General features: G+C 38.4%; 1 pseudogene; it reads right to left on the bottom strand.

Annotated features, from left to right (window-relative positions):
* Positions 1-7,425: 7,425 nt before the first annotated feature.
* LOC125260973 lies at positions 7,426-8,582 on the bottom strand (annotated as a pseudogene).
* Between the last annotated feature and the right edge of the window lie 7,872 nt (positions 8,583-16,454).

Genomic DNA, 16,454 nt, shown 5'->3' on the forward strand with positions numbered 1-16,454 from the left:
ATAATACTGGTCTGGCAGTTTCCTTTGACAGGGCTCTGGTCAGAGAGAAGGGCACGGAGAAATTATTCCAGCAAACTTTAATATTGTAGTTTGGGTACAAGCATTGATGTACAAAGAGGTATATATGTGGGGTGTGTGTATGTGTGTGGTCTATAAAAGAAACAAAGAATGAAATAATATTAATCACAATGTACAAAGTATAAAAAATATGTACAAAGGTATACAGTAATATCCAATGTAATAATAAACATTGAATCAGAATACTGAAATATAATAATTTGGTCAAATAACCTGAAAGGAGTCATAAACAACTAATATACAGGCATACGAAAGGTTAATGAGGCAAAGTAGGAATACTAAATGGATTTGGTGGTCTTCGCTTCCCTCTAGTGGAAGCGAGCGCAACTGCACCCCATTCGCCCAGCACCTGAGGGGCGCATGGCCAGGAAGTGTCGAATTACACTCTAGGTGTGTCTGACAGCGACACAGAGGCTAAACACGATTTAGCAGTAGGACTAAAGGGCATAAGAACTGAAATATAGCACTCGAGAATACAGCTTAAGGCTGAAATAATGTAAAGGAAACAATCTCCAGTCTAACAAGGATTATAACATGGCCACGGGATACCTATTAACTAAAGAAATGCACACGGAAGTATCAAACCATGCGTATCGTTACATGAAAACAGGTGAGAGTGTACAACATCTAAACAAATCCGATGGCAATATCTGCATCTTAGTACAGGATGAAACTTACTTTCGATTAGGTTACGCACACGCAAGCCACCATCCCACAGAATGCGGAGTAGGGAATGAGGATGTGATGCGCTCAGAAAGGAAATGACATCACTACATCTTCAAATATAATGACAGGAAATAAAAGACTTTCCGACAAGTAGATAATCTCTTTCTGTAGAGCTGGACATTTTAGGATCAATAAAACGATGAGAATAAAACCAACCTGTTTGTTCCTCAATATCTTCAATCTTCATATTTTCAGTCTCATCTTTAATAATTATCTCCATATCTTCAGTCTCCTCTTTAATGAACTCCATCTTTAAGAGAATAACAGAGTTAATAGTCTTCAATGACCTGTTAAAAAAACACTGAAAATTAAAGGCCTTTGCACACTGAGTCCGAAATTTTCGCATGCGTTTTTTCGTATTCGCAATCACGCACAGAGACCTTGCACACTGAGTCCGATGCGTATTAATGAATGCGTTGCAAAAAAAAAAAAAAAAAAAAAAAAAAAAATCGCAAAACAATACAAAATGAAGTCTTCAACCGGTGAGCACGATTAGTTGTCTCCTCTCTTCTTAAAAAGAGAAAAATAAAGAGGAAATATTGGGTCCACAAGGACCTGCGGGATTATCCGAGCGTTTCAAAGATTACTTCAGGATGTCAGTGGCTCTGTTTGATGCTTTACTACTGGCACAATATGTCTTTATATTCGGTCTCTTTGTATTCCTCACGTTGTTTGTCATTCAGTGCTGCTGTTTTGTACTGTAGAAGACGTGGATCAACTTGTCAGATGGCATTCTGGATTTTTTCGTTCGCGTACGGAGGCTCTGAATTGTCAAAACGTCTCTCAAAATGCGTGCCACGGATGCGAAAAACGCAGAAAATCGAACCTGATCCGAATATTTTTGACGAAAGTTTCGGAGACAGTGTGCAAGCGCGACTGACATAATGTGAGGTCGAATTTATTTTTTAACGTGCAAAAGTTTCGCATGCGAATTTCGGACTCAGTGTGCAATGACCTTAATGCTGCGTTCACACCAAACGCGAATAGAGCGTCAAATTCGCGTCTACCGCGTCTAGTTTGCCGCTTGAACATTTTGAATGCATTTGCGCGTCTAGAGCGAAATAGACGCGCGTAAAAAACAAGCATTTGAAGCGAAATTGACGCGCGTCCGAGGCGAAATCCGCTTCTTGTGGGAGGGGCAAGTAGGCGGTTGTCTGTTTGCAAGATGGCTGATGTTGATCGTGCGTTCATCGAGAGAGCTACTGCTTTGTATTTACTCTGGAGAGCAGAACAGCGGCGTAGGAGTCAGCGTCGCGGGAAGGCCGCGGGTCGATAAACGTGTACGTGATTTAAAAGTGAAATGTGTATTCACAACTTACCAGGTAGCCCAATCTCCTCACCGACACTCTTCCAAGCGAGCTCCTTTTTATTCCTGTCTGAAGTATGAACTTGTGTCATAAATCTCTGGGTGACTGCTCACTGATAATATCAGTCGTTCCTCCATTTTGAATGAGTGACTCCGGGCGGGCCTGCCGCCACAGCAGAAAGCAGGCTCCTGATTGGTTAACGCAGCGCGAATTTACGCCAAAGTTCAAATTTTTCAACTCGGGCGTCAGACGCGTAAATGCACAAAAAGCACCATTCGCGTCATTCGCGCGAACTAGAAATCATTCGCGCCAGACGCTCTATTCGCGTTTGGTGTGAACACAGCATAACACTGCAAATTAATAAACACTTCATATTTAGGCATTTATTATTATATTATATTATATTTAAATGATTACACTGATGAAAACATGATTAGTTAGTTTGTTAGTGTTTGTTGTTCTTGTTCATGTTCACTGTTTGAGCAGCACGTGTCGTGATTCACTGAATCATTTCTCAAAGTGTTTGATTCAATTGACTCGGAGTTGAAAAGTTCAGTTTCTCCATCATGACTCTCCAGAGACTGAACTCGTGTTCATGATAAACTGATTTATGATAGATAGATAGATATATATATATATATATATATATATATATATATATATATATATAAGAGAGAGAGAGAAATGAGATGCAGGTTTACTGTTTCTCATCAGTGGATATGAGTTTTACTCACACAAATATCCTTCATTACAGTTAGATAAAGAATCACAATGTTAGATGGTAAATAAACTCATTTCACATCGCTTGTTAAAAAACAAACATATAATTCATTGAACTGTTTCTATCGATTAAAACAGGTTAAATTCTTAAAACAAACCTTTCTTCAGCAGAATCACAGCAGATGCAGGAGCTCGGCGCAGTCTTATGACGTCATGTCGTCACTACAAAATAAAATGTTTTACCAGATAATCTTTGTATTAAAATAAAAAGGGACAAATAAGATACAAACAAACATGTTAAAAAGGTTGTACGAGTTCATTCATGTGTCCATCTAAATTGAAACACATTTTTCTTTCTAAATTGTACATTAAGTATACATATAGAAAAAATGCAATAAAATAGGGGGCATACGGACATCACAAAAGATTATAATAATTAAATCAACACAGTATTACATTTCATCAATGTAAATTAAATTATAAATGTAAAGGTTCTTCAACAAATTCAAGGATGTTAAACATTTCCGACACCTTTGATTTGAAATGTTTTGACATTTTCTTAAATTAAGTAAAAACTAAAAGTGGGTTTACAGTGGATAATTCTGGCTTTGTAAAGATGAAATTTACCCAGCAGACAAAGCAGTATAACATCCTTAGAATGAAAATCAGACAAGAAAATGATAGATTCACTCATTTGTACCAGTTTGTTACAGCAGAAGAAAACTAACATGTTAACTTCTGACCAAAAGGACTTTGAGAATGAACACTGATAATACAAATGTAGAACTGATTCTTCTTCAGGATTGCAAAAGGAACATAAAAAAAAGACACATTCTCAGAAAACCTGCTCAAAAATAAACTACAAGGGTAATACCTATGAGTAATTTTAAAATGGAGTTTTTTAATTTTACTTTGAATCAAATTAAATCGTAGTTCAGATAACAGATACTCTAGATCGTGCTTTGGGGAAGGTTCTTGAAGAAAAATCATTTCTAATAAAGAAGTTATTGCATTTTTTTTTATCTAATACATGAACACCATTGATTGCAAGTGAAGGAATATGATTGTTTAATCAAATCTTTAATCAAAGTTTTTAAACTGCCAGGAATACTTTATTCACCTTATTAAAGTCTCTTAATGAAATTGTAGCACCTTTCAAAGACACAAAATCATAAAAAGAGAGAAGGACTCCTTGAGCACTAAACAAATCAGATACAAATATATTTTGACTCACCCATTCCTTTAAAAAAAGAGATTTGTTACATTTTCATTATTCCACATAATACACGTGTGTGGAAATATTATGTTTGAAAGCATCTTCCAGGAATCTAGAGCTTGTTTGTGGAAATTCAAGAGTTTGATGGGTAATTTTCTGCACTTAATATTACAAGATAGTAAGAATTTAAGGCCATTAAACACCACAGTGTTTGAAGATAAGGTTAGGGATCCAAAACCAGAGTAATCCATTATTAGAAATAAAACTCTTAATCCAGTTAATTTTGAATATCTGGTTGATGAAAATCTAAAGCGTTAAGACCAAATCTAAAGTGTTACCCTCCTTGTAACCTCTTACCAAGGATTTATTTTTCCAAATAAAACAGAACAGAGAGTCAACAGATTTAATAGTTTTATTATCAATATCAATATGTAGGGAAAGAGTAGGGTAAACTAGGCATGATATTCCCTCAGCCTTAGTCAGCAGGACTCTCCTGTCTCTCTCCAGCCAGCATAATATTTTCTTAGTTTTATCTAACCTTGGCTGAAAATACCTCAACCCGCAGAAAATCTGAGGGAAGTGCCGGAAGCTAAGGAGACACAACTATTAATTCCTTTGTAAAGAGTATGAATCATTTTAATAAAGGATCTACCAAAACCAAACTTAGAAAGGGCTTCAAAAATAAAGGAATGTTCAACTGTATCGAAAGCTTTATAGAAGTCGATAAGCCAAATTAACGCCTCTTTGTTTATAAATTTATAATAATCTAGGATTAATCTAATATTACTAGAGATATGCCTTCCTTTTAAAAAACAGATTGAGTGTTAGAAATTATGTCTGCTAAACAAGGTTTGAGCTTTTCAGCATAAACAGAAGCCAATAACCTATAATCAGAATTCAAAAGGGTGATCGGGCGCCAATTATCTAAAAATTTGTTATCCTTATTAGGCTTGAGTATAAGAGAGATGAGGCCTTGTTTCATTGATTCTGCCAATTCACCTTTCATTGCACACTCAATAAGCTTCGTAAAGAAGATGCTTAATAATTGAGTCCCAAAATACTTTCAATGGTTTTTTAAAATTCAATGGTTAACCCGTCCGGCCCTGGGGATTTGTTATGTGGCATTCTTTTTACTATATTATAGAGAACATCTATATTAAAGGGTTCCTCACAAAGTTCTCTATTGTGGTCATTAATTTTAGGAATCACAGATCGAATTTTATGAAAAAAACTAAGATGAAGCATTAGGGTCAAAAGAAGAGGTATAAAGATTTTGACCAAATTTAAATACATGGGAAGAAATCAAAAAAGGGTAATTAAATAATGTATTATTAACATAAAGAGAAGAGATTTCTTCTCTAGGTTACAAAAAAGCAGAATTTTTCTCCAAACTCAAGCTACTTTGCTCTTGATCTAATAAATGTGCCCCTTGCTTTCTCTAGAAAGAGTTCAACCACATTGGCTTATAAATTAAAGACATTCCTTGTCATCCTCTCCAGGGGAAGTATTCTTTAAAGTGTTTTTGTTTGTTTGTTTGTTTTTAAATTAAATCAATAATTTCCTCATTTTTAACAGAAATTAAAATTTTCCCAAATTTTACAGAGAATTTTCTACATTCATATTTAAATAGTTACCATTTAGTAATGGCTGAGATATTTGCCTGAGATTTAAAGGAACTACATGGGCCGAGAGTGCCAGTCAGTCCATGTAATTAAATCTCTTCTTCTGGGTAAAATATACTACGAGTCAGAAGTTTGTAGAGACGTGGCAAAGATTGCAGCCAGGATTGGACACCCTGGAACTGAATGCCACCATCTTCAAAGAACATTCTCTGCACAGCATTACATTCCTCTACCACCACTAGACACTGCGTCTTCAGACAAAACGTTCAACAAAGGACTAATCTCAAACTCAAGAGAACAAGAATGTAAGGACTTACTTCTGAAGGCCTGCAGAGGAGGTTGGTTGTAGGGCTGGGTAAAAAAACCCAGATCCTCTAGCTATTGGGTTTTTGTGATTCTGGACAGCAATGGCTAGACGCTGCATTTGCCTGCAAACTACAGTCAGATTCACCTCGTGCTAAGAAAATAACAGACGCAATAGCAATGCTGATTTGCAAGGATTTACGCCCCTATAGCATAGTTGAAAATGAGGGCTTTCAAAATCTGATTAATGTTTTGGAACCACGCTACGTAACGGTGACACGCAAGCACCACCAAATGTTTGCAGAGGTTAAGAGCAATGTCGCAGTGTCTTTCCTGTCGGCAGAAAGAGTTGCCCTTAGCTGGACATTTTTCAAAGTGTTAATGAATTTCACTGTTTTCACAATGTTTGTTATTCAAACAAAAAGTTATTAAACAATTGTGTGGGCCTGGGGCCTGTACCATGATGGTAGTTGAACAAACTCAGGGTTATAGGATTAGTTTCGAGTTGACAAAACCAAACCGATGCAATCAGGGATAATTGGTACCATGACACAGCTCATCAACTTTCTCTGTCAACTCAGGATTTGATCCTTATGCTATGATTACTCCTCTCGCGCGTGCACATAAAAGAGTGACGTCGGCACCGAACAACCAATCGCGTTCAATATGGAAAGAGCGAGAGCATTGTATTTTCAGCGGAGGAGCAGGAGATAATAATGCATAAGTATGAAGAATATAAAAATGTTTTTCAAGCGCAAAGTAACACTGTCTCTGCTGCCAAAGCAAGAGAGGATTGTTGGAGAAGAATTGCTAATAGCGTTAATGCGTAAGTTGAAGAAATCCCCCCTCTCTCTCTCTCTCTCTCTCTGTATATATATATATATATATATATATATAATATCTCCTAAGAAACATTAATATTCATTGATTTTAGATGTATCACAGCAAAAGTGACTGGCCCTTATCCTTATCTTTTTTTAGGATTTTGCACAGCCTGCCACTGAAACTGAGGCCTCTACCTCAATGGGCTTCAGAAGAAATGTGAACAAAGTAAAACCTTTACATAAATAGGAAAACATGCCATTTTGTGATTTGATTAACCTCCAGAAAAGTTGTGTAATGTTAAAGAATTGTGTAAAAGTAATGATTGTTTGTGGTGGAATTATGTTTCAGGTAGAAACAGACTCTGTCAGGGCCCTTTACAAAAGGAGCCTTGAACTGGACTGCACACTGAAAGAGCCAGACTGTGAGCTGAGGAGACTCAAATTAAACTGGAGATCAAACAGCTTGAAACCCATATCTCAGTATGTGAACTTTATTTAACCATGTTAGACTTTAGTATGAACACAATATATGAATATTTATTAGCAACTTTTTCTTGCTCTTTTCCCTCCCATAGCCACAAAACCAATAAAACACCTACACAAAAGACCTATGCAGTTTCAATGTGCTTTTAAGTGAAATATTGTATGGTAATTGCATCTCTGACAGCTGTGCCAGCTGGGTGGTCAAGTGTGATTGGGTCAATTTCATCGGGTAGATGTTGGTTCTGTGGTGGTAATCGCTCCTTTCTGATTGTAGCTATATTATGCAGAATGGCACATGCAGCTTCAATCTGTGATGCTCTCTCTGGTGACACTCTTAAATGCCGAAGGCAGTTGAAATGTGCCTTTAGGATGCCAAAGGTCATCTCGATCTTGAGCCTGGTTTTACTGAGGGCCACATTGAAGCGGTTTTGTGGCCCTGGCTGAGGGTCAGGATAGGGGGTTAGCAAAAACCTCTGGCATGCATAACCCCTGTCTCCTACCAACAGGCCATCAAAAAGCCCTGTCATAGAACATAAAATGGGAAAATTGTGTAGGATTTGCTGTGACAATTAAAATGGACTAAAGTGTCTACTAAATGTAACTTACCTTCCTCAAAGCGCTGACACAACACCGACTCACGGAAAATTCTTGAGTCATGCACTGAGCCAGGCCATTTGGCATCCAAGCTTGTGATCATACATTCATGATCACAAGATTAAATGTACAGTAGATCATTTTCATATCTGTTAATGTTACTATTCATTTAAAGATTCATCTCACTGAAAATAAAGTAATCTCACATGTAGGCAATTTTATAAAAGCCCTCTTTTATGGACATGGTCGATAAATGTACGGGGAACACAATGAAGCTGTTAATGTACCCCTGCAGCGCGAGGACCACTTTGTGAATGGTTCGACAAACCGTGTTTTTCCCTAGGTTCTCCGCATCACCCACTGCATACAAGTATGTACCACTTGCTAAAAAACGCAACGCAATACATATCATTTGCAGTACAGTAAGGGCATGGCTTCTACGTGTCACATTTCTTATGTGAGGCTCAAGAAGTTCGCAAATATAAGAGATTCCTTCCGCGGAAAATCTATATCTTTCATACAAATAAGTCTCAGGGAAAGCAAGGGGATTTTGTCTGTCCCTAAAAACTCTTTCTCTACGAAGTGCTCGTCTAACAATTTGCACGGAGATGTCTACAGGATTCGGAAGAAAAGGTGAAGCCATTGCAACAGACGCTGTGGATTAGTTACGTCACCTCTATTTCTTTGCTCACAGCTGATGTTTGAGATCTCGAATCCAGAACATAACCTGACCCGGAGCACGTTAGCCGTGCAGCGTCAGATACCATGGCAACGAAGACTGATTTAAGACAAGCAACTTTCATAGTACCTTAAAGCCACGGTTGGCACAAACTAATCTGAAACTTACCTGGCTAGCCAGCTAATCCGGCTTCATGGTACAGGCCCCAGGAGACAGTTCTGTTGTTTGGGCCACAAACTGTCCCAGCGGGTAAAACATCCTCCAGCACAACTCTACATCTGCCGCGTCTGTTTGTTAACGAGTCCGTACTTGCTTTTTTCCGTCAAAAAGACAATCAGACCAGGGACATTTTGCGCCAATTTCTTCAAAAACCACTTGCGCTGTTCGTCAATTTAAAATTTTTCTTACGTCACGAGAAAAGCACGCTTTTTTTTACGTGGTTTTACGCATCGATCTACCATGGCCCAATCAGCGCCTCTCGTCTCCTATAAACACCCTTTAGATTATGGTAATGTCATATTTTAAAATAAGCACTTTTTAACGAGGCTGAGTTGAAAATGTTCTCTAACCTTGTAGTAAAAATAGACTATACATTTATTTGTTGCAAATTTACAAAAAATGCCATTGAGATGTTAATATTGTTAATAAAGATATTAAAGAGATAATTCACCCAAAAATAAAAATGTCATTATTTACACACCCTCAAGTTGTTCCAAACCTGTATAAATGTATTTGTTCTGTTCAACACAAAAGAAGATATTCTGAAGAATGTGGGAAACTTTGGGACTAATATTATGGAAGTCAATGGTTCTGGGGCACCATTGACTTCCATAATATTAGTCCCAAAGCAACCTGGTTACAAACATTCTTCAAAATATCTTCTTTGTTCAACAGAAACTTGAGGGTGAGTAAATGATGACAGAATTTAAATTTTTTGGGTGAACTATCCCTTTAATATTGTTTGTCAACTGAAAACAAATTTTCCCCATTTGTATTACAGTTAATAAAATCTTTAAAGGTGCCCTAGATTGTTTTTTTACAAGATGTAATATAAGTCTAAGGTGTCCCCTGAATGTGTCTGTGAAGTTTCAGCTCAAAATACCCCATAGATTTTTTTTTATTATTTTTTTTTAGGTGCCTATTTTGGGGCATCATTAACTATGCACTGATTTTTTCAGCACGGCCCCTTTAAGAGATGCGTTCCCTCTGCCCCACCAGCTCTCGACTATATATACATCGCATAAACAAAGTTCACACAGCTAATATAACCCTCAAATGGATCTTTACAAGATGTTCGTCATGCATGCTGTATGCATGCTTCGAATTATGTGAGTAAAGTATTTATTTAGATGGTTACGTTTGATTTTGTGTGAGTTTGAGGCTATGCTCTGTGGCTAACGGGCTAAAGCTAACATTACACACTGTTGGAGAGATTTATAAAGAATGAAGTATGCATTATACGGACTGCAAGAAATAAATACAGACTATTTTAAAAATGAAAATAGCAACGACTCTCATCTCCGTGAATACAGTAAGAAACGATGGTAACTTTAACCACATTTAACAATATATTAGCAACATGCTAATGAAACATTTAGAAAGACAGTGTACAAATATCACTAAAAATATCATGATATCATGGATCATGTCAGTTATTATTGCTCCATCTGCCATTTTTCACTGTTGTTCTTGCTTGCTTACTTTGTCTGTGCACAGATCCAACCGTTAATACTGCCTTTCCTTGTCTAATGTGTCGAATGGGCTGGCATTATGCAAATATCAGGGTCATACATATGTTGAGATCCGAGTGTTTTCCAGAAGTCTTTTAAACAATTGAGATTTACATAAGGAGGAAGCAATGGGGTTTGAAACTCAATGTATGTCTTTTCCATGTACTGAACTCTTGTTATTCAACTATGCCGAGGTAAATTCAAATTCTGATTCTAGGGCACCTTTAAGAGGGCATCTGATATTCATTTTCATAAGAAGGCTTTTGTTATAGGCTACAGCCATAAACACTCATAGGCCTAATGCTCTTACTAAAACAATTTTAAATGCTTATCAGTATGTGAGATTTGTATGTTCTTTAAATAGATCTTTCATTTTTATCTTAATTTTTTTATCAACATTTTTGCCAAATCTTTGTAAATTGTTTCATTTTTCCACTATTTAATTTTTTGTCTCTGAAGCTGCTGCAACATATAAAAATCCCCAGTGTAGAATCAGTAGTCTTATTTTATCTTAAACATGTCATAAACAATCTCCTTCTAATCATTTTTTTTTACTGTTTTAGGTGTGCAAATTTGCATATGAATTGCAGCAGAAACAGCAGTTATGGATGCAAATATCCAAGTGGATGGGATGCCACCAAGATGGCGGGAAAGGACTGGCTCACCTCCTTCCTTGAACCTCCTGTCCATTCGCCGACCTCAAGCCACCAGCATGTCCCGCTCCATCAGCTTCAATAAAACAAATGTGACAGCTTTTTTTAAAAACCTGCAGACAGTTCTGGCCCGCTACCTTTTTGAAGCAAAGGACATTTGGAATGTGGATGAGACTGGTAAAATTTACAATTCATTAAACTTAAAAAGCTAGAGTGATTCAGTGGTTTAAAATACACAATACAAATTCATTGCTATATAAAATTTAATAACAGATATAAACTATAGACTGTGATAACACATAAATATTGTAGCTACAGATACATATATACAGATTATAAAACTGAGGAGAATAAATAGGCAATTATATAAAAACACTACACACACCATGCTATAGTAAATGCATATACAAATAAATAAATAAATAACAGATATAGTGAACATAAAACAAAATAAATATGTAACTACATACAGTGGGTATGGAAAGTATTCAGACCCCCTTACATTTTTCACTCTTTGTTATATTGCAGCCATTTGCTAAAATCAAGTTCATTTTTTTCCTCATTAATGTGCACACAGCACCCCATATTGACAGAAAAACACAGAATTGTTGACATTTTTGCAGATTTATTAAAAAAGAAAAACTGAAATATCACATGGTCCTAAGTATTCAGACCATTTGCTGTGACACTCATATATTTAACTCAGGTGCTGTCCATTTCTTCTGATCATCCTTGAGATGTTTCTACACCTTCATTTGAGCCCAGCTGTGTTTGATTATACTGTTTGGCCTTGATTAGGAAAGCCACATAACTGTCTATATAAGACCTCACAGCTCACAGTGCATGTCAGAGCAAATGAGAATCATGAGGTCAAAGGAACTGCCTGAAGAGCTCAGAGACAAAATTTTGGCAAGGCACAGATCTGGCCAAGGTTACAAAAAAATTCTGCTGCACTTAAGGTTCCTAAGGGCACAGTGGCCTCCATAATCCTTAAATGGAAGACGTTTGGGACGACCAGAACCCTCCTAGAGCTGGCCGTCCGGCCAAACTGAGCTATCGGGGGAGAAGAGCCTTGGTGAGAGAGGTAAAGAAGAACCCAAAGATCACTGTGGCTGAGCTCCAGAGATGCAGTCGGGAGATGGGAGAAAGTTGTAGAAAGTCAACCATCACTGCAGCCCTCCACCAGTCGGGGCTTTATGGCCGAGTGGCCCGACGGAAGCCTCTCCTCAGTGCAAGACACATGAAAGCCCGCATGGAGTTTGCTAAGATGGTGAGAAATAAGATTCATTGGTCTGATGAGACCAAGATAGAACTTTTTGGCCTTAATTCTAAAGGTGATGATATACGGGGCAACTTTTTGAGCAATGTTGCTGGGCAATGTTGCCGTCAACGGGCAACCTGATGAGACACAGGGCAACTAATTAGGGCAACAGACAGTTGACAGCAACTAATCAGAGAGGAACAAATCTATTGCCAACTCAATAAATACTTTATTATAAACACTTGTTAGGCACTTTATTTCAACTTTTCAAATATTTTCTTCATTTTTATTAAAAATAAATGCCTTTCCGATCTGATCTGTGACAGGAAAAGGGAGAAGAGCGAGTTCGGCAAAAGGCGGATTCGAACCCGCGTCGATCGCATCAAAAGCTATTCTAATGTCAAACACCCTACAGCCTACGCAGACGTTGAAAAATTCTTTTTAGTCTTTTTAGTATTTAACTGAAATCCTTCAATAGCTTCATTACAGCATACACACATTACTTTCGGACAGTTGTTGGTATTTTAAGCAATATATGAGGTAAATTCCCTGTTTTGGGTTGACGCATGACAACTTACTAGTGTAAAAAGATAAAAGTTCACACTCCTTTTCTCCGCTCCACTGCCGCTGAGAGGCCGCCATCTTGTTTGAATTTTTTCGGAAATCTCCGAACCGGTCACGTGATCGGCTGCTTACATTCTGATTGGAGGATCTCAAAAAATTGCCCACGACCGATCTAACGTATCCAGATATATGTTTGTTGCTCATTCTCAGTGGGAGAGTGCCCAAGCAACGTTGCTCGGCAACATTGCCCGACAACATTGCTCAAAAAGTTGCCCAGTGAATCATCACCTTAAGCGGTATGTGTGGAGAAAACCAGGCACTGCTCATCACCTGTCCAATACAGTCCCAACAGTGAAGCATGGTGGTGGCAGCATCATGCTGTGGGGGTGTTGGAGAGGATCTGCAAGGAGGAATGGCAGAGGATCCCCAAATCCTGGTGTGAAAAACTTGTTGCATCTTTCCCAAAAAGACTCATGGCTGTATTAGATCAAAAGGGTGCTTCTACTAAATACTGAGCAAAGGGTCTGAATATTTAGGACCATGTGATATTTCAGTTTTTCTTTTTTAATAAATCTGCAAAAATGTCAACAATTCTGTGTTTTTCTGTCAATATGGGGTGCTGTGTGTACATTAATGAGGAAAAAAATGAACTAAAATGCAATATAACAAAGAGTGAAACATTTAAGGGGGTCTGAATGCTTTCCGTACCCACTGTACAAACACCAATAATACACACACACCTAGGTATACAAATATCTACAAATGTTCATGAAAGCTCATCAAAGTTTATCATTCATTTTCAGGTACCACGACGGTCCAAGTGCCAGATAAAATAATCGCCACCAAGGGGAAGCACCAGGCCGGTGCAGTGACCTCTGGGGAGAGGGGGACTTTGGTCACCATTGCCCTCGCTGTAAATGCTCAAGGCACTTGCATCCCCCCATACTTCATCTTTCCCAGGAAGATGTTCCACGACCACTTTGTGAGAAATGGTCCCATTGGCTCTGCAAATATCTCAGGGTGGATGCAGGATACGGACTTTCTGGCCTTTCTCCAGCACTTTGCCAAACACACCCGTGTGACCCTGGAGTTGAAGGTGCTGCTCCTCCTGGACAATCACTGGTCACACCTTTCTGTGGCAGCAATTGACTTTTGTCTGTCAAACGGCATAGTCCTTCTATTTTTCCCACCCCACTGCTCACATCGTCTCCAGCCACTACAGTGTCTTCGGTCCACTGAAGTGATACATGAATACAGCAGCAGATCACTGGATGAGAACACACCCTGGAAATGATTTTCCTGATTTTCCAAGCCTAGTGGCCACAGCTCTGCCACGAGCAGCGACACCCAGCAGCATATCATCTGGTTTTGTGTGCACTGGCATCTGCCCCTTTAAAGGTTCCCTATAATTAAAAATTGAATTTACCTTGGCATAGTTAAATAACAAGAGTTCAGTACATGGAAATGACATACAGTGAGTCTCAAACACCATTCTTTCCTCCTTCTTCTATAAATCTCATTTGTTTAAAAGACCGAAGAACAGGCGAATCTCAACATAACACAGACTGTTACGTGACAGTCGGGGTGTACGCCCCCAATATTTGCATATGCCAGCCCATGTTCTCAACATTATAAAAGGCATTAGACAAGGGCAGCCAGTATAAACGTCTGGATCTGCACAGGTGAATCATCAGACTACGTAAGCAAGCAAGGACAATAGCGAAAAATGGCAGATGGAGCAATAATAACTGACATGATTCATGATAGCATGATATTTTTAGTGATATTTGTAAATTGTCTTTCTAAATGTTTCATTAGCATGTTGCTAATGTACTGTTAAATGTGGTTAAAGTTACCATAATTTATTTTTGTATTCACGGAGACAAGACTGTTGTTATTTTCATTATTAAACACTTGCAGTCTGTATAATTCATAAACACAACTTCATTCTTTATAAATCTCTCCAACATTGTAGCATTAGCCGTTAGCCACGGAGCATAGCCTCAAACTCGTTCAGAATCAAATGTAAACATCCAAATAAATACTATACTTACGCGATTAGACATGCTGCATGACGAACACTTTGTAAAGTTCCATTTTGAGGGTTATATTAGCTGTGTGAACTTTGTTTATGGTGTTCAAGGCAAGCGCGAGCTCCGTGGGCAGAGAGCTAGAGAATTTTAAGGGGCCACAGCCAATCGGCTCATATTTAATTATGCCCCAAAATAGGCAATTAAAAAAATTAATAAAAAAAATCTATGGGGTATTATGAGCTGAAACTTCACAGACACATTAAGGGGACACCTTAGACTTATATTACATCTTTTAAAAAGAAGACTTTTTAAGACTTTTCTCCTTATGTAACCGACCGCCCTGTTCCTTCACTGGTGCCAGGCCGGAGCCTGTTTGAGGAAGCGCTGCTGCCAGAGTATCGGGGTGGTTCAGCCAGGGATGCCCGTTTAGAGTCTGCCATCCCTGACCACCCAACTGCCTGTTCAGGTAAGATTAAAAAAAAAATAGAACTTGGTTTATCCCTAGTTAAATAATAACTAAATTAGAATTATGCACATGATATTGATATTATTGTTTCTGTGTCTGCTGATTAAGCTGTCCCACCTGAAGAAGGGGGAAGAGGTCTGCTTGATGTCCCGGGGGAGGGGGACAGGCACACTAATCTAGGCCTGAGTTCCAGGACTTCTGCACAGGCTTTCATTCCAGAAGCTTTGCGTCCCTTTCCTAAGGCTGGTCCGAGAAAGGACACTAAACGAAGAGGTAAAAGGAGGTGAGTGGCATTTGGTTTTTGCTTTGTCCTGAGTTATTTCTTAATACATGCTGCTTCCATGTGGACAGAGGATGAGCAATAACTGCCTGTAAATTTATACAGATGTTGACAACTATTTTTCTTACTTTGAATGTTGCAGGTCAACAGCGATCCTCACAGATTCTCCAGTGAGGGCAGCTCTGGAGGAGGAGCAACAGAAGAGGATCCAGAAGAAGCCATCCGCTCTAAAGAAAAGGCTCCTTACTATCAAAAACACTGCAAACACAGTTTCCCAGGACAGGGGTGAGGAATTTCTTGTGTGTGGGGAAACATTCAACTCATCCTTGCCGAGGGAAGTGTGGGTGCAGTGTCTCTTTTGCCAGGCATGCACTGAGGGTGCAGAACATTATATCTGCCACAACTGTGACAATGAATAGTTTCTGCAGCCACTGATACATGGTGGCGTTTCTTTGCTGTTTTTGTTTGTTTCTATGATTATATGCTGTCATACTGTTGAAAAAAATGTTTTGAATGACTTTAAAATTAATTGACATGGCCAATAAACAGATATTTTAAACAGTTCAAGACAGGCGCTCTCTTCAAATGGATCCGTCTGTTTGGTAGTATGTGGAAGATCAGTTACAGTAATCAGAAAATGAATTCCTGAAATCATTCTCTTGTCATGATCAGTTCTCTTTAGTTCAGTTCCATGGACTTTCAGTGGACGTTCAGTTTTATGGACTTTCAAGTTTTCATGTCACATGTCCCTTTGTTCTGTTTTCCATTCTTCTGTCTCCTTTGTTACCATCATTATTAGTTCAGATGTATCAGCTGTGTTCCAGTCATTATTCTCATTTGTACTTTCAAGTTGGTCCCTTACATTCATTCCCTGTCTGTTCACTATTGTGTTTACATTGCCTGTCAGCCTGCTTA

The sequence above is a fragment of the Megalobrama amblycephala genome, unplaced genomic scaffold (assembly GCF_018812025.1).
Source record: "Megalobrama amblycephala isolate DHTTF-2021 unplaced genomic scaffold, ASM1881202v1 scaffold216, whole genome shotgun sequence".
Classification (NCBI taxonomy): domain Eukaryota; kingdom Metazoa; phylum Chordata; class Actinopteri; order Cypriniformes; family Xenocyprididae; genus Megalobrama; species Megalobrama amblycephala.